At 42.3% G+C, this 23854-nt stretch overlaps 1 pseudogene across 1 annotated transcript in view; it reads right to left on the bottom strand.

Annotated features, from left to right (window-relative positions):
- Nucleotides 1-23854, bottom strand: part of LOC311245413 — a 98388-nt pseudogene that overhangs the window by 17563 nt on the left and 56971 nt on the right. Inside the window, exons 7-8 of the transcript in view lie at nucleotides 2452-2548; nucleotides 1225-1325 (exon numbers count right to left, since the gene is read on the bottom strand). The product of the transcript in view is annotated as an uncharacterized misc_RNA (transcript). The remainder of the gene's footprint in view (nucleotides 1-1224; nucleotides 1326-2451; nucleotides 2549-23854) is intronic.

Below are 23854 nucleotides of genomic sequence, written 5' to 3'. Positions count from 1 at the left end.
GCATTTCCCATAATGTCAGCATGTTCATTTATGGTTGTAAATACATAGCATTAAATATAAGTAAACAAACTGGATATTAGAATCTTTGTTTGGAAACAAGCATGAGAAAAGTGCTGCAAGCATTCTTAAGTATCTCTATTTTCTTCGACAGGAATCAAAGCATAGAGGGTATTTAATTAGTTAATTGTCACAAATCAGTAAGTAATGGGTCAGCAGGTAAAGGTTGAACACAACTTTAATTTATGAGATGAACATGCCCTTGGGCTCAGGTGAAACATTACTCTTTGTGCAAATTTAGTGCAAAACTACCTGTTCTCAAGTTTCTTTAATAGTTGTCATACAGAAGTACAGAATACTTTTATACAAAATGCTTCTTACTGTTACGCTCCAGAGACTGTGCAAGACAAGATAAGTATGAAATAAAATAATAGTATAGCATGTAAATTAGAAGTAAAAAAAATGAGGTCACAGTGTTCAGTATAGACATATGTACAATGTTCGATGCAGAGTAGACGTAACTGAGTTACCATATAATATACAATACTGTGTAGTGTACTAATATACAATACTATATAGTGCAAGGCAGAAATAGGATGAGGTGCAATTTAGGTACAATTTACAGTAGGTGTACGAGTTGTAGTGCAAATCCTTTATCAATAAATATAAAGTGTGTTTGTGTGATCTAAAGTGTGGAGAGTGGGTGCTGCAGTGTGTTGTTTGTTTAAGTGAGTGTGTGCGTGTGGGTGTGTGTGCTGTGCATTTGATGGTTGTTGCATAGTGTTTATTGTTCGTTTAGCAGCCTGATGGCCTGGGGATAGAAGTTCTGGCATTCTTTGTATGTGAAGAGGATATCAGGTAATACAATGGAAGACCACAGTGCTTCTCCAATAATCATATGAAACACACAAAGCAAAGGGCACTCCAAAATATCTGATGATCTAATACAGTGAATTTGTTAATTGCGTTAATTTAAAAGTACATTTTCCACCTGTAAGGCACAATATACCCCCCCCCCCCCCCCCCTAGCAGAGTTCAAACCAAATGCTTTTCCATCAGAGATCTGTAAAGTTACAGAAGTGGGAGCAAAGTTCCAAAAGGGGGAACTCTTAGTCCATGAAAAGGGTGATACCGTTGGCATTAGGTTGTTGTACTTGACGACTTAGTATAAAAAAGATGGGGGGGGGGGGTGCAAGTGACCCCATATATAAAAACAGGCAATTCCACTCAGCGATGGTGACGCCATAGGAGAGGTAGTTGATGAAGGACACATAGTTGATCAAGTTGTGCGTTTCTCCGATGCACAGAATAACAATTGTGGCAGTGCACTGAAGAAGAAGAAGAAGAAGAAGAAGAAGAAGAAGAAGAAGAAGAAGAAGAAGAAGAAGAAGAAGAAGAAGAAGAAGAAGAAGAAGAAGAAGAAGAAGAAGAAGAAGAAGAAGAAGAAGAAGAAGAAGAAGAAGAAGAAGAAGAAGAAGAAGAAGAAGAAGAAGAAGAAGAAGAAGAAGAAGAAGAAGAAGAAGAAGAAGAAGAAGAAGAAGAAGAAGAAGAAGAAGAAGAAGAAGAAGAAGAAGAAGAAGAAGAAGAAGAAGAGAAGAAGAAGAAGAAGAAGAAGAAGAAGAAGAAGAAGAAGAAGAAGAAGAAGAAGAAGAAGAAGAAGAAGAAGAAGAAGAAGAAGAAGAAGAAGAAGAAGAAGAAGAAGAAGAAGAAGAAGAAGAAGAAGAAGAAGAAGAAGAAGAAGAAGAAGAAGAAGAAGAAGAAGAAGAAGAAGAAGAAGAAGAAGAAGAAGAAGAAGAAGAAGAAGAAGAAGAAGAAGAAGAAGAAGAAGAAGAAGAAGAAGAAGAAGAAGAAGAAGAAGAAGAAGAAGAAGAAGAAGAAGAAGAAGAAGAAGAAGAAGAAGAAGAAGAAGAAGAAGAAGAAGAAGAAGAAGAAGAAGAAGAAGAAGAAGAAGAAGAAGAAGAAGAAGAAGAAGAAGAAGAAGAAGAAGAAGAAGAAGAAGAAGAAGAAGAAGAAGAAGAAGAAGAAGAAGAAGAAGAAGAAGAAGAAGAAGAAGAAGAAGAAGAAGAAGAAGAAGAAGAAGAAGAAGAAGAAGAAGAAGAAAATAAGACAGAATCAATACAAAAATATATATATTGTTTTGAATTATACAATTACATGCACATTGTACGCAACAAAATATTAATAGAACATGTAATTTGAACAATAATGCACAACAACTCTCTCACACACACACACAAACACACACACACACACACACACACACGACTGCATGATCTCGCCTGGTGGAGATAATGAACTATATAATCCCTCTTGAGTGGTTTGTGACACTTCTGTGTATACTGAACCTTATATAAAATGTGCTTTCATCTGAACATGCCCTGCTTTTCATCTCTTTGCTATAGTAATTTTAGATTGTACATTATAGAAAATGGTGACATGATTCAACAAACGTACACAGACTAGAAGGGCAGGGATGGGGGTGCAGTTCTTGAAGTGAATCCTCGCCAGCAAGCTTGGCAGATGACCCTCTCTGGCCCCAGAGAAACACAATCTGTAGATTGTACACAGACACAAATACAGAAACGTTACAGACAGTTAACCTTTCATTACCACACTATGGAAGACTACAGAATGTTAACTGTAACATTTGGGGTTTTGCTCTCACCTGGGAGCAAAAGCCCTGGCGTTGCCCAATGGTAATGACCTGTCTTTCTGTCCTGATTGACGCTTATCGCTCCTGCCATGGAGGATAAGTTAGGTTTATCTTTTTTTATTGGAAGAATTAGTACATATTTATACATTTCAGTTATCCAAATTATACAACTTCCATTTCCTTCCCCATTCCTATCCCCTAATCCCACCCCACCCAGTGAGGGCGACGACAAACATACATGTACAAATAAGAAATAAAATAAAAAATAAAGAAATTTAAATAATTAAACATAAGTACAGATGTGGCAGACAAAGCTACTCAAAAAGAAATTAAGTAAAATTTTAAGAAAACAAAAGAGAAAAAATAAATAAAATATATATATAAATAGGAAAGACCGTAATAATAATATAAGTAATACTCTCCATTTTAGTAGCGTGATTTCCAGATGGTAAAACAAATAAAGGGGGTCATGGGGTCCCAAATTTGGAAGGAGTCATATGGGTTTTGAAATGAGATAGGAAGGGCTGCCATGTTTTGTGGAAGGTATCTGTGTGGCCTTGTGTTGTAAATCTAATTTTCTCTATGTATGAGAGACATGACATCCCTCATCCAGTGTAAGTGTGAAGGGGGAGTGGCTGCCTTCCAGTTGAATAGGATGAGGCGTCTGGCAATGAGTGAGGCAAAGGCCATGGCATTGGATTGCCCAGTAGATATTGCAGCGTTCTCCGGTGTCAGACCAAATAATGCAATAAGAGGGCATGGGTCAATATTCATAAAAAATATGTCTGAATAAGATTTAAAAATGGAAGTCCAGAAAGGGGCCAGTACTGGACAATGCCAAAACATATGAATAAGTGAGCCAGGGGCTTGGTGGCACCGGTCGCATGTGGGAGCCATGCCAGGATTTATCTTCGCCAGTCTAGTCTTTGACCAATATAGACGGTGGAGGAGCTTGAACTGTATCAGTGAATGGCGGGCACATATTGAAGAAGAGTGTATTCGGGCAAGAGCATTTTCCCATTCTTTGTCTGTAAATTGATGATTTAGATCGGACTCCCAGTTTTGTCTTATAGCCAATACTGAGGAGGGTAGGGATAGGAATATGATGTTATATAGTTTAGATATTGAGCCTTTGATTACAACCTTCACCTCCAAGATGCGGTCGATCACAGTTTTTGGGGGTGTATGGGGGAACTGGGCAAATTTGCTCTTAACAAAATCACGTATCTGTAGATATCTGAAAAAAATCGTTTTTGGTAAGTTAAACTTTAGGGACAGTTGTGTGAAAGACATAAATGAACTGTCTTGGTACAAATCATAAATGTTCAGAATGCCATTCTTAAACCAGTTGCTGAAGGTTTCATCCACCATAGAGGGAAGGAAAAGGAAGTTTTTGTGGACAGGTGACGACGGTGACATGGCGTGGAGACCAAAGTGTTTTCTGAACTGGGACCAGATCCGGTCCCAATAGTAGACCAAGAAATTGGGTAGTGCAAAGCCTCCCTGCGATTTAGGCTTCTGGAGGCAGTGGAGGGCCATTTTATTTATTCGGACTGGGCGTTTATTCCAAATAAAATCTGATATTGCCTTGTCGAGGGCTTTGAAAAATGACTTTGGAATTAAGGTTGGAATATTTTGAAATAAGTACAGACATTTCGGTAATATGTTCATTTTCACAGTGTTCACTCTGCCAACGAGTGATAAAGGAAGTGATGACCATCTGATAAAATCCTGCTTGGTGCGCTCCAGTAGAGGGGTGAAGTTGGACGCTATGAGATTAGAATGTTTATGTGTTATCGTTATGCCAAGGTAACGGAAGCTGCTTTGGGGAAAGCTTGAAGGGGAACATAGAGTGGCGGCGCCAGAGAATTGGCCTTGCAGGAGCTTTGGGGGGGCTGGATTGTTTATAGCAGGTGCTAATGAATTTTAATGCAACAAACAAAATAACGGCTAATATAGGCTACATTATTGAAAATGCACGTTACTAAATGTTTAGCGTTATACACCAATGCAAGCACCCAATAACCCAATAAAGCTCGACATTATATCGGGGGTGGTAATCTGACGTTCGTGCGTAAAAGGTCGCTCAGTCAGTATGATTACAATTTAAAACAACGTTTGAAAGAAAAGTAACCAAAGAAAAGGTGTAATATTTAAGATTTCGTTTCTACAAAGGGTATAGCAACGAAATATATATCAGATAATGACAAATCACAAGGCCAACGAAAACATAGCCTATAATAATATGACTACATTTCTGACATGCACCATTCATTCACCACGGTAACAGCCACCATGAGAGCAGTGGTCAACTGGGCACGGCGACCCTATACATTAAACTAGAAAGAAGAAGAAGACCCATTCCAGTGTGTCTGTGTGTGTGAGTGTGAGTGTGAGTGTGAGTGTGTGTGTGTGTGTGTGTGTGTGTCCGTGTGTGGCCCGACATTAAAATGGGCACAGCCGCCCGACATTAAAATGGGCACGGCGGCCCGTACATTCCAGTGTGGTGTGTGTGTGTGTGTGTGTGTGTGTGTGTGTGTGTGTGTGTGTGTGTGTCAACAAAGACTGCATGGTACTCACCACCAGTCACAGGAGAACGATCCGCCTGTTGTGATTTGCAGCGAAGCGATCGATCACTGCATTGACGTCCAGTTCTTTGGTCCTTCTGGAACTGATTGCAAGCAGACCCAAGTTGCTGGTTCGAGCGTCTCCGCTTCTATTCCTCAGATAGGAGCCAACGTCGCCACCTGTTCTCCCCCCCTCCACTCTCATTGTCGTTATCCGAGTCTTCTCCGGCCGAAGATGAACCCTCAGCGACTGCGGGCCTCGCCACTGCGTTACCCCGGGCCCGGGGCCTTGTTGTTCATGGTCCTCCTCATTATCTTCCGTGTCTGGAAACACGAACACAATGTCCTCCACGTTCTCGACCACCACGTTGCTGGAATTAGTTGGTGCCTCTCCATCTCCACGACCACCATCAACATCATCCACGACCGGATCTCCTCACTGGTAAACAAGAATACCCTGAAGACTCTGGCAGGAGCACTCATTCAAGAGTACTACGACTATGCTTGCACCTCATGGTACCAAAGCACCTCAAAGGCGCTAAAAACAAAATTACAAACATCTCAAAACAAACTGGTCAGACTACTGCTTGACCTTACTCCTAGAACCCACCTCACCCCTGCCCACTTTGACAATTTAGGATGGCTTAGAGTAGACGACAGAGTACAGCAACTTGCAATGGGCCTGGTCTACAAGATACACTACACGACCAAGGTACCCATGTACATGTCAAAATACTTCCCAAAGGTCAGTGAATACCACGATCACAACACCAGAGGGAGCTCCACAAATCATGTTAAACCCAGATTCGGCTCAAACAAGGGACTAAACACGTTTCGCAAATTATGCCACATCAATGTGGAACGCCCTACCAAAAGCTGTAAAGGAATGTGAATCACTACCCACTTTCAAAAACACTCTCAAAAAACACCTACGGGAGACTGCAATTCGAAACTGGCCCCTGTAAATGTCCTAACACAACCCCCTCCAATGTACAGTAAATTGCCAAGTATGGTCTTGTCAATATTCCAATGTACAGTTTTGTTTGTACAGTTGTACAGTGTCCCCCACCCACCCCTCCTACCCAATCCCCCACCCACCCAACCACCTCCAATGTACAGTCCCCCCCCCACCTACCCAATCCAATGTACAGTTTCTACGTCAAATGTATATACTTTTTTTTTCTGGACTCTTTTTGTATCACAAACAGTACTGTATTTACAAATCTGGTATGTCATAAATATATAGATGTAGCAGTACTGTCTATCTGTATGTCATGTATGTCATATATGTTACGATGAATTGAAAATGGGGGACCCTGATGTAAACAAGACGAAAGTCTTTCTCTGGTCTGCATCCCCTTAACAATTGTATGTATTGAGCTGTACTGTACTGTACCCATTCTGCAATCTGTTAATAAAGTTTTCAATCAATCAATCAATCAGACCACTCTCCCTCGCTTTTTTCCAATAATAATAAAGCGGACCATTATATAAATGTCACCTAACTTAATCGATGCTTGTTGTAAGTTGTAATAACTGCTGCTACTAATAGTGCTGTGACAAACTGTCAAAAAGGGCTTTAGTTTTTGAGATACCCCTACCGGAGGTAGAACAAAACACAACCATGTTTTTCCTCATCTCTAAGGTCTCCCATATATGAAATGGATTCTTGTATAAAAATATTTTACTGCAAAACTTGTTAAATTGATAGATATTGTTATACACTCCCAAAGGAAAAGATTACCAAAATATAGCCTGGCCGTATGGGAGTTGAGACATATAAACTCATGTAGATTAATAATACAAGCTCCAAGAGCTTTCAAATTTGACATGCTAGCAGTCAGACAGTTGCTTAACATAATAGAAAAACCTGGATGTGAATATTTGTATGCATGTAGGAAAAATATACCTATGTACACATACTTAAAATAAGCGGAAATGAAATTTTTTTATATCTATGCAGAATGTTCTCATTTACTTTGTAGTAGCTCTGCCATGGATTGTCATAGAAACACATATGAGGGCTTTTTCGGAAAGGTGTGGTTGTGCTGAATCCAGTAATACCACATGTGTAAATATAGCATGCATGGTCAGGGAGTTACATCAGTAAATGTATGAGGTGTCCTAAATGAAAGAAAATTAAACATTGACATAATGAAGTCTTCAGTCCAAAGCCCATTATCAGTGGTGAGAAGCATGTTGACAAATTCAATGTTACTGCAAAGTAAAGTCACTTGAGGTAATGTTCTGGTCTATAATGTTAATATATTTATGATACATTTAATAAATTATACATTTCATATGATACATGTTATGATACTTCGTATGGAAACAAAGATCCATTGAATCAGGTTGAAATTGAAATAGAACACCTTTATTTCAATCTACTGCGTTCTGAGCCCCCTGCTGTATTCACTGTACACACATGACTGTGTGGCCAGGTTCAGCTCTAACTCAATAGTGAAGTTTGCGGACGACACGTGGTGGTGGGGCTGATCTCTGACAACGACGAGAAGGCCTACCGGGAGGAGGTTGGTGAACTGGCACGCTGGTGCCGGGATAACAGCCTACTCCTGAACATTGGTAAAACCAAAGAGCTGATCGTGGATTTTAGGAGAATACAGCAGGTGACACACACGTCACTGCGGATAAATGGGGCTATTGTGGGCAGGGTGAGCAGTTTCAAGTACCTGGGAGTCCACATCACAGAGGACCTGACATGGTCAACACACATAGATTCTGTGGTGAAAAAGGCGAAACAGTGCCTCTATCACCCGAGACAGTTAAGGAAGTTCAGAGTATCAGGGAAGATACCCCACTCCTTCTATTCCGGGGCTGTAGAGAGCATTCTGACTGGAAACATCACTGCCTGGTTTGGAAACAGCACAGTACAGGAAGGGCCTCCAGAGAGTGGTGCGCTCAGTTGAGCGTACTACGGGTATTGCACTACCACCCCTGCAGGACTTATATAACAGGAGGTACAAATCAGAAGCCTGCAGAATAATGAAAGACCCCAACCACCCCAACAACAGCCTGTTCAAGCTGCTGCGGTCAGGCAAGTGCCTACGTACACACGCTATGAGCACAGAGAGACTCCGGCTCAGCTTCTTCCCCCAGGCCATCAGAACACTGAACTCTCCACTCACAAGTACACATGAGCACGCACACACACACACACACACACACACACACACACACACACACACACACACACACACACACACAAAAGGAAAGAACAGATGTGGTTCTTGTATAGTTTAGATATAGTAAGTAATACATAATGACAGTTAAAATAGTATATTGTATAGTAGTGTACATGGGAACCAGTGCCTTCTCAGGAATTTAGCATGTCTATTTTTATCATGCACATCTTATGCCTTACCTGTTTTTTTTCTATGTCTATTTTATTATTGTATTATTGCACAATCGATGTGGGCATGACCACCCACATGTCACTGTATGCCCTGGTATGTATGTGACAAATAAACCTCTTGATTGTTGATTCTAGCAACACATCACCGTCACTCATCCACATTATCATCAGTGACAAAATGGATCATATTTGGGCAGTCAGGGAAAGAGCAAGAGCAAAACTCAGTGCAAGTCAAGCCCACTGAAAGACATTGGCATTTGCTGGCATCATTGCAGTTTCCATCTTTACAGGTGGGTGATGTCTCAAACTTACTTAGGTGCCGGTACTTTCTGGAACATCACAGGTTCAATGGTCCCATCTTCTCTGAGCCTCCACCCTCTACCAACTGGGTTCCAGAGAAGAGGCTTGGCCAGATGGCTGTGACGCCACACTGCTGTTTGGTACAAGGCTCTCAACACATGTTGCTGTAAGGCATCTTCTGTTGGGGGTAGATTTGCAGCTTTTTTGCACAGTCACATTCTCGTCTCATTGTCAAATGTGATGATACAGATGTACTGGTTTTGCTTGTGTACTATTCAAGCAAAGAGATGTTTGGATCCTCAACAGTGTTCATGCACTCTGGACATGGCCCAAAGGAAAGATCCATCGCTCAGAAGCTTGGAGCAGCACTTTGTGAGTGTTTACCTGCATGCCACGCCCTCACAGGTTGCAATACCACAAGCAGCTTGTACAGAATTGGGAAGACAACTGCATTCACAAGACTGAAGACCCATCTGAGTGAGTTAAAGGGGTTATGCACTGCTATTCCTAGCACTATTTGGGCAACTTTACACACTTCCTGTGAGTCTATGTAACACATCTGTAATTTTTATTCCAAAAATAATCATTGTTTTATATTTCTAATCTTGTACTCAAAACCAGCATTTTTCAGCCTCATGAAAGCAGGCTATTATTGGCTTGGCTCCACCCAGACTTTGAGTGACAGCCACCCACCAAATAGCTCCGCCCATCTCCCCGTCAGAGATTAGGTTTCAGGTTACATACAAATATGGTATGTCATAAATATAGAGATGTAGCAGTACTGTCTATCTATATATATATAATATGTTACCATGAATTGAAATTGGGGGACCCTGATGTAAACAAGACGAAAGTCTTTCTCTGGTCTCCATCATAGCAGTACTGAGCAGTACTGTAGCAATACAAATATGGTATGTCATAAATATAGAGATGTAGCAGTACTGTCTATCTATATATATGTTACCACTATTTGTAAAAGCCACAACCACGTTACCATATTTGTAATAATGTAAATCATTGTGTCGTTGTACATATTGTGTATACACCGTTAGAAGCTAACATAGCTTAGCTTGGTAGCTATTGTGCTAACAACATATCCCGACGTCCGGCTCGCTGGCCGGCATGCACGCCCGACACAAAATGGTTCTCTCCTCTCTGTACACCCCCGTCCCCACGGGTACCCTGCCGGGGAGCCCATGGACGCGACAACGGCGGCAGCCGTAGGGTGCTCGAGCCCGCCGTAACGCTAGTGGTACACAATAGCTATGAGCTAACTAACGCTACGGCCGCCGCTGTTGTCGCGTCCACAAGCTCCCCGGCAGGACACCCGCGAGAACGGGGGCACACAAGGAGGAGAGAACCACCCCAAATCGAGCACTCATGCCGGCCGACAAGCCGGACACCGCGGTTGTTGTTAGCACAATAGTAGCCCACTGTGATGCACCGAGTGGGCCACCATTGATCAACATGCAGCGATGTGTAGCTTGCATGATGCGTGTGCAGTGCTTTGCCACACAGGTCTGAGAAGAGGACCTGCACATGATAGCAACCGGGAGCGTCGCGGAGCATTCAGCCTGCTGGCTACCTAGATCCACTTCAACCAGCCGAGCGTCGGGAGCTCCAGCAGCTTGTCGATGTGCTAATAGCCTGGAGCCAGCTACCGTTAGCTTGCAGAGGCTATTAGCACACCGACAAGCTGTGTAGCCAGCAGGCTGAATGCTCCGCGACGCTGGTTGAAGTGGATCTAGGTAGCCAGCAGGCTGAATGCTCAACGACGCTCCCGGTTGCTAACGCCGGCCCCGGCTGGTGCTAAGTAGCTAGCGATCGCTCCCGAGTCCCGAGAGCTAACGCCGGTCTGTCTGTCGAAGACCGAGGGAACCGCATCAGGCTTCAGCTGATTAGTGATCTTCTGGACAAACCTTCCACCCTGCAGGTAGCAAGAATGGAGGCGGGCATTACTAAAACCACAGAGCCAATCACATCACCGTGCGCTATAAACAGCGCCCTGTGACGTGCACCAGGTCGTCAAATCAACATGACCTGATTTACTAGAGGCAAAGAGGGGATGGGCTGTAGCTGAGGAATTCGCCAATATAGTATTTAGGCCCAAAAACACATTGATACGAACTCCTATTACTATAATACAATGCTAGAGACTGAAAAATGACATTTATAATGCATAGCACCTTTAAAAGAAATGGCCAACTTTAGACTGTCTGAAAGCCTAGAGGAGGCTTTTCCTGTGGCAAGAAAGTATGCCCTCCTCCTGTATGGCCAAAAGAAAATGGAGAATGGACCTCCTTGTACCAACCTGGATGAGCTGAGGTACACACTAGCATCTACCACAGATTCATCAGCTGCAAATCTACCCCCAACAGAAGATGCCTTCCAGCAACATGTGTTGAGAGCCTTGTACCAAACAGCAGTGTGGCGTCACTCACAGCCATCTGGCCAAGCCTCTTCTCTGGAACCCAGTTGGTAGAGGGTGGAGGCTCAGAGAAGATGGGACCATTGAACCTGTGATGTTCCAGAAAGCACCGGCACCTAAGGAAGTTCGAGACATCACCCACCTGTACTGTAAAGATGGAAGCTGCAATGATGCCAGCAAATGCCAATGTCTTTCAGTGGGCTTGACTTGCACTGAGTTTTGCTCTTGCTCTTTCCCTGACTGCCCAAATATGATCCATTCTGTCACTGATGATAATGTGGATGAGTGACGGTGATGTGTTGCTAGAATCAACAATCAAGAGGTTTATTTGTCACATACATACCAGGGCATACAGTGAAATGCGGGTGGTCAGCCTGCATCGATTGTGCAATAATACAATAATAAAATAGACATAGAAAAAAAAACAGGTAAGACATAAGATGTCAAGACAACCTGAGAAGGCACTGGTTCCTATGTACACTATTATACAATATACAATTTTAACTCCGTCGTTATGGTTTACTTACTATATCTAAACTATACTATACAAGAACCACATCTGTTCTTTCCTTAAAGTGACTTTTATATTCTTCATTCCTTTAAAGTAGGGCTGCAACGATTAGTCGACATAATCGACGATGTCGATTATAAAAAATCGTCGACGAGAAATTGTTGCGTCGATTAGTCATTAAAAAAAAAAAAAAAAAAAAACTTTATTTAATTTTTTTTTTTTTTTTTGTGCACTACTTATCTTTGTGAGAGTGGCTTCTCAGGGTTCCAGACAACATCATAACATGATGATCCCATAGCAAATTTTGGACATTGAAAACATTGTTCCCCTGCAGGAGATGATGATCAGACTAGACACACAATACATTACACACGCACTCCTCTCACTCACACACAGCGATCAGAGTAAGACACACACATACACACTCCTCTCACTCACACACAGCGATCAGAGTAAGACACACACACATACACACTCCTCTCACTCACACACAGCGATCAGAGTAAGACACACACACATTCACACTCCTCTCTCTCACACACAGCGATCAGAGTAAGACACACACATTCACACTCCTCTCACTCACACACAGCGATCAGAGTAAGACACACACACATACACAAATTACACAGTACACACCTCTCACTCACACAGCGATCAGAGTAAGACACACACACAAATTACACAGTACACACACTCCTCTCACTCACACAGCGATCAGAGTAAGACACACACACATACACACACACACGGACTCCTCTGACACACAGCAAACAAAAGTTATTTAAAGTACACTTCCACTTTAATTTGTATTATTTAATTTATTTATCTTGTTATGAGTGATTGCTGTATTGTTCTTCAAATACATTTTCATTTAAAGTGGCTTAAAGATCCAAATTCAAATGTTTCATGAGTCATTATTTTAATTTGCTATGGGATCATCATGTTATGATGTTGTTGTTTGGTCCTGACAAGAGTCTCAAAGTCTGGGGTGATGGTAGACAAGCAACTCTGAGGTCATGCTCAATGTCCAATCTGTTCCTCTGCTCTGTCTTCAGCTGGACCAGAGCTGAGAAGCCACTTTCACAAAGATAGGTAATAAAAAAAAAAAAAAAAAATCAAAAAAGTCGATTAGTCGACTAATCGAAAAAATAATCGGCAGATTAGTCGACTACCAAATTAGTCATTAGTTGCAGCCCTACTTTAAAGTGACTTTTCCATTTAGTTTAAAGTGATTGTATAAAGTGGTTGCAGCATGTGTGTGCGTGTGTGTGTGTGTGTGTGTGTGTGTGTGTGTGTGTGTGTGTACTTGTGAGTGGAGAGTTCAGTGTTCAGATGGCCTGGGGGAATAAGCTGAGCCGGAGTCTCTCTATGCTCGTAACGTGTGTACGTAGGCGCTTGCCTGACCGCAGCAGCTTGAACAGGCTGTTGTTGGGGTGGTTGGGGTCTTTCATAATTCTGCAGGCTCTGGATTTGCACCTGAACTTCCTTAACTGTCTCAGGTGATAGAGGCGCTGTTTCGCCTTTTTCACCACAGAATCTATGTGTGTTGACCATGTCAGGTCCTCTGTGATGTGGACTCCCAGGTACTTGAAACTGCTCACCCTGTCCACGATAGCCCCATTTATCCGCAGTGGCGTGTGTCACCTGCTGTATTCTCCTAAAATCCACGATCAGCTCCTTGATTTTACCAATGTTCAGGAGTAGGCTGTTATCCCGGCACCAGCGTGCCAGTTCATCAACCTCCTCCCGATAGGCCTTCTCGTCATTGTTAGAGATCAGCCCCACCACCATGTGTCGTCCGCAAACTTCACTATGGAGTTGGAGCTGAACCTGGCCACACAGTTATGTGTGTACAGTGAATACAGCAGGGGGCTCAGAACGCAGTAGATTGAAATAAAGGTGTTCTATTTCTATTTCAACCTGATTCAATTGGATCTTTGTTTCCATATGAAGTATCATAAAATGTATCATATGAAATGTATAATTTATTAAATGTATCATAAATATATTAACATTATAGACCAGAACATTATCTCAAGTGACTTTACTTTGCAGTAACATTGAATTTGTCAACATGCTTCTCCCCACTGATAATGGGCTTTGGACTGAAGACTTCATTATGTCAATGTTTAATTTTCTTTCATTTAGGACACCTCATACTTTTACTGATGTAACTCCCTGACCATGCATGCTATATTTACACATGTGGTATTGCTGGATTCAGCACAACCACACCTTTCCGAAAAAGCCCTCATATGTGTTTCTATGACAATCCATGGCAGAGCTACTACAAAGTAAATGAGAACATTCTGCATAGCTATAAATTTTTTACATTTCCGCTTATTTTAAGTATGTGTACATAGGTATATTTTTCCTACATGCATAAAGATATTCACATCCAGGTTTTTCTATTATGTTAAGCAACTGTCTGACTGCTAGCATGTCAAGTTTGAAAGCCCTTGGAGCTTGTATTATTAATCTACATGAGTTTATATGTCTCAACTCCCATACGGCCAGGCTATATTTTGGTTATTTTTTCCTTTGTGGGTGTATAACAATATCTATCAATTTAACAAGTTTTGCAGTAAAATATTTTTATACAAGAATCCATTTCATATATGGAAGACCTTAGAGATGAGGAAAAACATTCTTGTGTTTTGTTCTACCTCCGGTAGGGGTATCTCAACATTTTGGGGGCATTGTCACTAGGCTATAAGTAGACAGTGCTGCAGCTAGAAACTGCTCGCACGTTAAACTTAAAGTGTGCGCATGCAAATGATGCAATCACGTGCAACAAACCAACCAATCAAATCACACAACAGGTGCCACAAAGGTGAACGGCAGGTCATTATGGCAGGTCAATATGATTTAATAATTTAGTTTAGTTACATCAGTCAGTCCGATGTCTTCATATATTATATTTTTTATTCCATACATTTATTTTATATATAAATAAAATCAAAAACATAACTGTCTGGGAGGGGGGAGGGGGCTATGCGTTTTTCAGAGCCCCTCCCCCCCGCCGCCACTATGGAATGGAGGATAAATTAGCTTACCGTCGACTCAATAGTATTACATTGCCTTGCATTCTCGTTTGTATACTCTGTCAGGTGCGTGCAGCTATCTCTCCATCTTCATCGCTATACAACGTGGCACTGTGCAATGTGCATCAGCAGTGCTAACGATGCTATAAGCGTTAGCTATGCTCGCTGCTCGCGTGAGTGACGTCATCGCGTCATCAACGCCAGACTTTGAACAGTACTTTGTTTCAGGTACAGGGTGTACCCTGGTCATCATCACGGGGAGGGCCAGTGAACTGGAACAGAAGGTCACCATTTTTATATCTTCTGTCGGTAAGTAAGTGTTAAGACAATTCAATTATGTGACATAGCGAGAATCGAAAGTTAATTTCTGTCCACGTACATTTGCCAAGGTTCTAATGATCATTAACTTTAGCCACTGTTTAACTGGGCTCAAACTATCTGGACGTGAGCAAGCAATTATAAAATGGCGTGTAAGTTACACGCCATTTTATAATTGCGTGAGCAAGCAATTATAAAATGGCGTGTAATTTACCTTTTTCCAGTTACCGAGAATGCTTTACAGATATCTATCTCTCTCTCTCTCTCTCTCTCTCTCCAGGCAATCTACCAACACTCACAGAGGTACTAATACACTCTCTCTCTCTCTCTCTCCCTAGCCATATTTTCAGAAAACTTGCCTAAAAATACATACGTAACCTAAGTAAATGGAAGATTGCTCCACTTCTACAAGGTCCATTACCATTAGCATGTTGGTATCTAGGGACATCTATGGATCTCAGGGAATGTTCCAGTGTCAGAAATATTGTGTCTGTTACTAGGCTTGAGTAAACTGTAATGAACCAACGGAGAATATCAATATTCATATTATTATTATTTTTTTTTTTTATCTTTGATGGTGAATTATAACACCATGCTAAAAATGACCAGACATGAAAAATGTAGCTCATTCAGCACCTTATTGAGATCATGTGTACAAAAAAGATTATATTTTTATGGGCTTCTACATAGCAGTGATGTTGGAATCCTCTTTAAGCTCATGACAAGAACGTTCGGTCGTGCCGCTGAACAGTTTGACAGGGTTAGACATTATTTCACTGTTCATAGAATAGAATGAAAATACATATTCTCATGTATTGTATTAAAAACACGATGTCTGCTTTCCATAATCCGATTAACCTCGTAGTCGGGTCAGGAGAGTATTAATCGGCATCCGTGCTTTCAGCGTTGAAGAGAGCGCCGCCGAGATACCAAAACAGGAGGAGAACATGATGGAGGTGGCGGATGATGGTAAAGTAAAACACCTATATTTTCAGTTTCATAAATAATATACATCCTATCTCTTGTGTTAAATGCTGGCAAATCAAAGTTTATGCTCTTCTCAAATGGGAAGAGACTCCCAGCTGATCTTCCCACACTTGTTTTAAGGGGAGGTAAACCTGCACGTCATCGGCGAAGCAGTGGAATGAGATCTTGTGTTTTGCCAAGATCTGGCCTAGGGGGAGTATGTATAGGAGGAAGAGAGTGGGACCCAATATCGAGTCCTCATATCCCTCCTAGCTACACACACACACAGTCCTCATATCCCTCCTAGCTACACATACACACAGTCCTCATATCCCTCCACAATTGTTAAGGGGATGCAGACCAGAGAAAGACTTTCGTCTTGTTTACATCAGGGTCCCCCATTTTCAATTCATCATAACATATATGACATACCGTAATTCCTCTAATAGTAACCGGGTCTCAAATACAAGCCGGGTCTCTATTAATGGCCGGGTGCGCTCTTGAGCTAAGCAATTATAAGCCGACCTCCTAATACAAGCCGGGTTACTAATATACTGAGCTGCATACTGAGCTAGTTACTTGATTTCACTTTGAAAACGTTGAAATGACCAGTGACCACCTGTAATTGCACTGTTTACTATTTCATACAGTACTTGGTTTCAATAAATGAACCCAGTACATTTTACTGGGTTCAAACTGACACAAAATGTTGCTTTATTCATTATGATCTGTTTGAAAATTAGAAATATAGGCCTCTCTCTTATACATGCCTCCTCCTAATACAAGCCTGGTACCCGCTACAGTTGAAACAAATACAAGCCGGGGTTACTATTAGAGGAATTACGGTACATGACATACAGATAGACAGTACTGCTACATCTATACATTTATGACATACCAAATTTACAAATACAGTACCGTTTGTGATACAAAAAGAGTTTAAAAAAGAGAGTATATACATTTGACGAAGAAACTGTACATTGGATGCGGTGGGGGGGGTTGGGTAGGTGGGGTGGGGGGGGGGCTGTACATTGGATTATCAGCGAAACCTTACTTGGTCCCAAGAAGAGGGTCTTGTGTATTATTGGGTTAGGACATTTACATTGGAGGGGATTTTGTTAGGACATTTACAGGGGCCAGTTTCGAATTGCAGTCTCCCGTAGGTGCTCCTTGAGTGGTTTTAAAAGTGGGTAGTGATTCACATTCCTTTACAGCTTTGGGTAGGCTGTTCCACATTGATGTGGCATAATTGCGAAACGTGTTTAGTCCCTTGTTTGAGCCGAATCTGGGTTTAACATGATTTGTGGAGCTCCCTCTGGTGTTGTGGTATTCACCGAGCTTTGGGAAGTATTTTGACATGTACATGGGTACCTTAGTCGTGTAGTGTATCTTGTAGACCAGGCCCATTGCAAGTCGTCTACTCTAAGCCATCCTAGGTTGTCAAAGTGGGCAGGGGTGAGGTGGGTTCTAGGAGTAAGGTCACGCAGTAGTCTGACCAGTTTGTTTTGTGGTGTTTGTCATTTTGTCATCATAGTCGTAGTATCCTTGAATGAGTGCTCCTGCTAGAGTCTTCAGGGTATTCTTGTTTACCAGAGGAGATCCGGTACAAGAATCTAGTTCGTTGGTTGACTCTTCATTACATTGGATGCCATTTTGTCACAGGAAAGATTAGCCTCTAGGATGGAACCTAGGTATATAATTTCATCTTTCCTTGTGACAATATTGTCACCCACTGTAACTGAGAAGCCGTCGGCCTTGCTGAGTTTGTTATTTGAACCGAAGAGAATGGACTCTCCGTTTTACCCAGGTGTAATGATAGTTTGTCGTCAGTGAGCCAGGTGCAGATTTTGCCTAGTTCCGAGCTGAGGGTTTTTTCAACCTGTAACTTGTTCTTGTCAGAGACCAGCAGGGCTGAGTCGTCCGCGAACAGGAACAAGTTGCAGTCACAAGCTGACAACATGTCATTTGCATAAATTAGGAACAGTAGAGGTCCTAGTATGCTTCCTTGTGGAACACCACAGCTCACTGGGAGGGGGGGGGGGTAGGGTACCGTTTACCTCCACCATCTGTTCTCTCCCCTCCAGGTAGGATTGCATCCAGCTCACTGATAGACTATCAAAACCAATTGCTTTTAGCTTGTCAATCAGAATGGAGTGATTGACAGTGTCGAAGGCCTTTTGTAGGTCCAGCATGACCATGCCGCAGTATTTGCCCGCGTCCACCTCTTGTTTGATGTGGTCGTTCAAATAGTAGTAGGCTATGATTTGTTCTAACCCAAAATGCCCTGAGTGAGTGGGTAGTTTATTTACCAGAGTTGTCGCTATGTTTGTGAAGAACATTTTTAAGTAATTGGCCACATCCAGCTTGTCTGTGATGAGCGTGTTGTCCGTCTTTATGTTTATGTTTGAAAAAAGTAATTTCCAAAGTTCACAGGGTTTGTTTTTGTTTTCCTCAGTTTTGTCATTGATGAAATTCTTTTTTGCAGTTTTGATCATTTCTTAGTCTGTTTCTTTGCAGTTTGAATTCGGTCACGTGGGCTTGGAGTTCACTGCTCGAGCTTTTGGTAAGCTTTGACTGACTTTTATGAAACTGAGCATTTTTTGTCTCTGGTTTTCATAGCGGTCAATATTTCGGAGTGCATCCACGGCTCAGTGCGATTTTTTACTCTGGTGGTTCTTAGGGGGACCATGTCGTTTAGTATTGTTGAGAATTTGGCTTTGAAACCAAGCCATGTTTCTTCAACTAATGTACCACTGAGCTCTTCTGATCAGCCCAGGCTCTCCAGTTCTAGGTTAAAGGCCTCGCTATAGTAGGTTTTGAGGTCTCTATTTGTGACAGCCGGCCTTTTGTTTTAGCTTTTTGCGGGTACAGAATATCATATAATGATCGCTTAACCCGCATGCTATAACCACTTTATTGGAGATCTTGGACTTGTCGGAGGTCAGAATGAGGTCAATGGTAGTCTGAGTTGATTCACATACACGTGTGGGTTGGGTGATTAGCTGGCTGAGGCCGTGCAGATCACAAAACCTACTGAATGACTTGAAGACGGGTGCATCTTTTCGTTGCATATCCGTGTTCCAGTCTCCAATAAGAATTTTGTCTACATCCTCAACTCCAGCTAAACACCCGTCAAGTGTATCATAAAAGCCAATATGATCTGGCGGCAGGCCCGGACTGGCCATCGGGAGCACCGGGAGTTTTCCCGGTGGCCTGGCCTGCACAGATAAAAAAAAAAATAAAAAAATATTATTTATTTATTTATTTTTGCCAGGCCATTGTTTCTAGATGTGGAACGCCCTACCCATAGCTGTAAAGGAATGTGAATCACTACCCACTTTCAAAAACACTCTCAAAGAACACCTACGGGAGACTGCAATTCGAAACTGGCCCCTGCAAATGTCCTAACCCAACCCCCTCCAATGTAGAGTAAATTACCAAGTATGGCTGTCAATATTCCAATGTACAGTGTCCCCCACCCACCCCTTCCCACCCCCCCCCCCCCCCCCACCCACCCACCTCCAATGTACAATGTTAATCAAGTTTTCAATCAATCAATCAATCCCTTCTGTTAGCCTCCCTGCTAGCTAGTGATCCACTATTTAACCTGTTAACGTTCGGCGGCCCCCCGCCAGGCCGTCACGCACACGCTTTGCAGCACTTTGTCATCTCTAGAAATGACAGGATACAGTGTTGTTTAACAGTGTAGTTCATTTCTTTCTCTCTTGACTCTCTCTCTCTAGATCAGTGGTTCCCAAAGTGGGGGTTCGCGATCAGCCGCGGGAGGTCGCAAGATGATTTTCAGAATGTATTGATTTCATTAAAAAATATATATATATATTTTCTTTATTTTTTTTATGCAGTCAGGCTACTGGACTTAGAAGCAGGCCAGGACAGTGTTTCAAACTTTCTATAGTTGCAGCGGCGCGATAGTTAGATAACCTAGGTGGGGAACAACCAGGAGATCACTGCAACAGAGGGTAACGCAGTCTAAACTCACAAGTTGGCGAACTATCTCTCTCTCACACATGCCATCACAAACACTGGCATTTAAAGGGTACAAATAAAAGAATTCCTGCACCAGAATGCAGGAAATTAAGTCTTTGTAACAAAAAATTTCCTGGTGGGGGACCCCCAGCTTAAAAAGTGGCCTGACTGGGGCTATATTTCGCACTATATTTCCTGGCCTGAATGATTTCCCCAGTCCGACCCTGGTTAAAAGCCTCCAATGCTGAGTGCGGCCGGGTAGCACAGCGGACTAAGCGTCTGTCTACCACCGCAGAGACAGTGGGATAGAATCCAACTGCCAGCGGTACCTCCAGCTTGGTCGACCGTCCGTGCTGACACAATTGGCGGTGTCAGTGGGTGGGAAGCCGGTGAGGGTGGGTCCTGGTCGTTGTAAAACAGCGACTCCTACAGGTCGGTCGGGGCGCCTGCACAGCAAGGGAAGGATCTGGGTGAGGTAGTGTGATCCTTCCACACGTTACACTCTCCCAGTGAGAGTCCGCGCTGCAGTTGATTGGCTACACATGTGTCGGAGGAAGCATGTGATAGCCTCCACTCTCTCAGACTGACTGTAGGGGGTAGGTGCGCAACGACCAGGAAGGGGATTGGGAATTGGCATAGGGGGAAAAAGATCCCAAAAAAAAAAGCCTCCAATGCTTATTAGTGCATTACATTTAGTCATTTAGCTGACACTTTTATCCAAAGCGACTTAAAAGTTCTGTACGACAAGTCATCAGGAAGGGCATAACAATGTTCATCAAAGTGTTGAGTGCTACAGTGTAGGTTAGTATATTAGGACAAAGTGCATGACAGTAAGGTTAGTTAGGGTTAGATAAAAAAAATATTTTTTATACCACCTCCTATAACAGTGGGGGTCGCGGCTCTCTGACACCGTTATCTCGGGGGTCGCAGCCTGAACTTTGGGAACCCCTGCTCTCTAGATGACAGACAGGATACAGTGTTGTTTAACAGAGTGTTCTCTCTCTCTCGCTCTCTCTCGCTCTCGCTCTCTCTCTAGACCAAAAATGGATACAATGTTCTAGCTGCAATAATTGGAGGGCAGTGGCATGGCATACTGACCTGGCAGATGTACGAGACAGAGCAACGTTCGAATGTAAAGATGCAATATCAAACTCAGGTAATTTATGACAAATAGGGAGTCCACACGGCATGGGTAATGGGTATGGGCAGGTTCATTTTCCATTGATGGGGGTTTGATTGGCTGTTTACCTGCGGTCGCAGGATTATTAACGTTAACGTTAGTTCGGCCAGATGAACAATTACAATATACTAATTAAAATGGTTGGACCTGTGAGATTTGTACTTTGTAGGTCTGCATTTTAAATGTAAGGAGTAAAAAGTGTGTTTTTTTTTCTCTGAAATGTAATGGAGTAAAAGTATAGGCTGTCAAAGTTACCGCGTTATCGCCGATTCTATTAACGCCACTATTTTTTTAACTCACGATATTAAAAAAAATAATTTTCTTTTTTTTTTTTTAATAGACTTCACTCAGGTGTATTATTGATGCTCTCATTGATACTATGTTTGTTTCTGAAGTGTGTGTGTGTGTGATATAGAGAGGGGGGTGAGAGAGATGAGGAAGGGGCAAGAGAGAAAGAGCTGGGAGAGTGTGTGAGAGAGAGGGGGGGTGTGATTAATCAGCCCTTGTGTGGGTGAATGTAACAAGTTCCTACCGTTTTCTTTCCCCTATTATTTCATGCACACTTTATTCATTGTTTTAAATTATTATTTTCTTTTAAGTTATTTTGTGCATCACTGTTTTGAATTTGATGCAAATTTGCAATGCATGAGGGTCATCCTTGTGTTAAATGGCTGCATAAAGCAAGCATTTGTTGACTCTCATGTTGATAAGTGTATTAAAACTTGGAACTTGAAAAATATCCGTTTAAGGTAGAAAGAAATGAGATTAATTTGCGATTAATCGCGAGTTAACTATGCAGGGCTCTACGCTAACCTTTTTCCCAAGGAGCACATGTGCTCCTAAATGAAAATATTTAGGAGCACACAAAAATATTTAGGAGCACAGTGAAAATATTTCAAGTAACAGAGTTTATTTATTTTTTCAAAAATAATTTTTTTTTTTGATCCACTTTTTCTCCCATTTTTCTATATTTTCTCCCATCCCAATTTCGTATCATCCAATTCAACCCTCCCCTGTCACGGACGCTGTTTCTTGCCTCCCACAAGCCGGCTGCAATGTGGACTAAGTCATACATAGCACAAGTCCCCTCCGGTACTTGAGGTAACAGCAGTCGCATCTTTTCACCTGCGCAGCTCGATCTCTCAGTGGCGAGGAGTAACGCGTGGGAGGCTCACGCTGCCCCCGACACTTCCTGATTCTACTGCGCAGGCGCACCAACCGACCTGTAGGAGACGCGGTCCACAACGCCCAATCCCCACCCTTCAGTTTCCCTCCCCGTAATACGGCCAATGTGTATTACTGCGGACGACCAGCTAAACTGAAAACAATGTGGAGAGCTGGATTCGAACACGCGAACCCAGCGTCTCCACATTGGTGGCGAGTGCCTTGCCCACTACACCACCTAGCCGCCCTTTTCAAAAATAAATTTATATTTATACTGTGCGTGCATGTGCAAACGGGAACGGGACACACATCTGTGCAATAGCACATACCACCAAAGTCACTGGCCCACTGTGCGTGTGTGTGTATCTGCGTGTGCAAACGGGAATGGGACACAGACATTTGAACTATTAAGTGATTAATGCCTACTGTGGCAAAGTTGTAGCCAACAACTAGGCCTAATAAAAAAGGCAGAGACATTAAACAAAAATTAGACACTGGCATTACCACCAGGGCCATCAGTAGAGGGGACTGTAAGGTGCCTTTTCGGTATACTACCTTTGCTAAAACTGTGTTCTGTTAAAGGTGGTAACTACTGGAATAGCCTACCAGTTGTGATTAGAGAGTGCCCCACATACTCCATGTTCAAGACCCATCTTAAACTGCATCTTAAGGCAAACCAGAACTGTGATCATTTTTAATCTGATTTAGTTTATTGTTTTTATTGTTGTTTTTATCATTGATTGTCACAATGCTTTTATCCTAAGCAGGCTATTTATTTATTGAAATAGTTTTGCTGTCTCCTGGTGTAAATTAGCTCTTGCTACAACTAGGGGTGGGACGATACATCGATCCAGATCGATACATCGATGTAATTATCAACGATCGAATCGGATCGATGCGATGTAATAAGATCGATTCATATCGATACTCTTATTTTGAAAATCCTGTGGCGAGTCTCATAACTGATTGTGTTAAATGGGCATATGATATCATCTCATATCGATCCCAGGCACCTGAATCTAATCGTATCGTATTGTATCGTGAGAGACTTTGTGATATCGGCAAATATCGTATCGTTGTCCAAAGAATCGATATCGTATCGTATCATGATGAAACTGGTGATTCCCACCCCTAGCTACAACCCTGCATGTTTACATTTTGTATTTTGTACTTGATGTTCATTAACACTTTCCCGGCCACTTGGATGCGTCTAATCTCACGCTAAACGGCCAGCATTTCTAAACAGACTTGCACAGTCCGTGGGGCTGTTTGTAGAGCTAAATCTATACTTTATAGTATTGCTATCTGTCCATTCTCATTGTCAATTGAGACCATAAACCGTCCCTTCAAAATGGCTTAAAGA

Source organism: Notolepis coatsorum, assembly GCF_963971535.1.
Source record: "Notolepis coatsorum genome assembly, chromosome: 18".
Classification (NCBI taxonomy): Eukaryota; Metazoa; Chordata; class Actinopteri; order Aulopiformes; family Paralepididae; genus Notolepis; species Notolepis coatsorum.
Note: the sequence above shows the minus strand (reverse complement) of the source record. Positions and strands in the feature narration are given on the sequence as shown.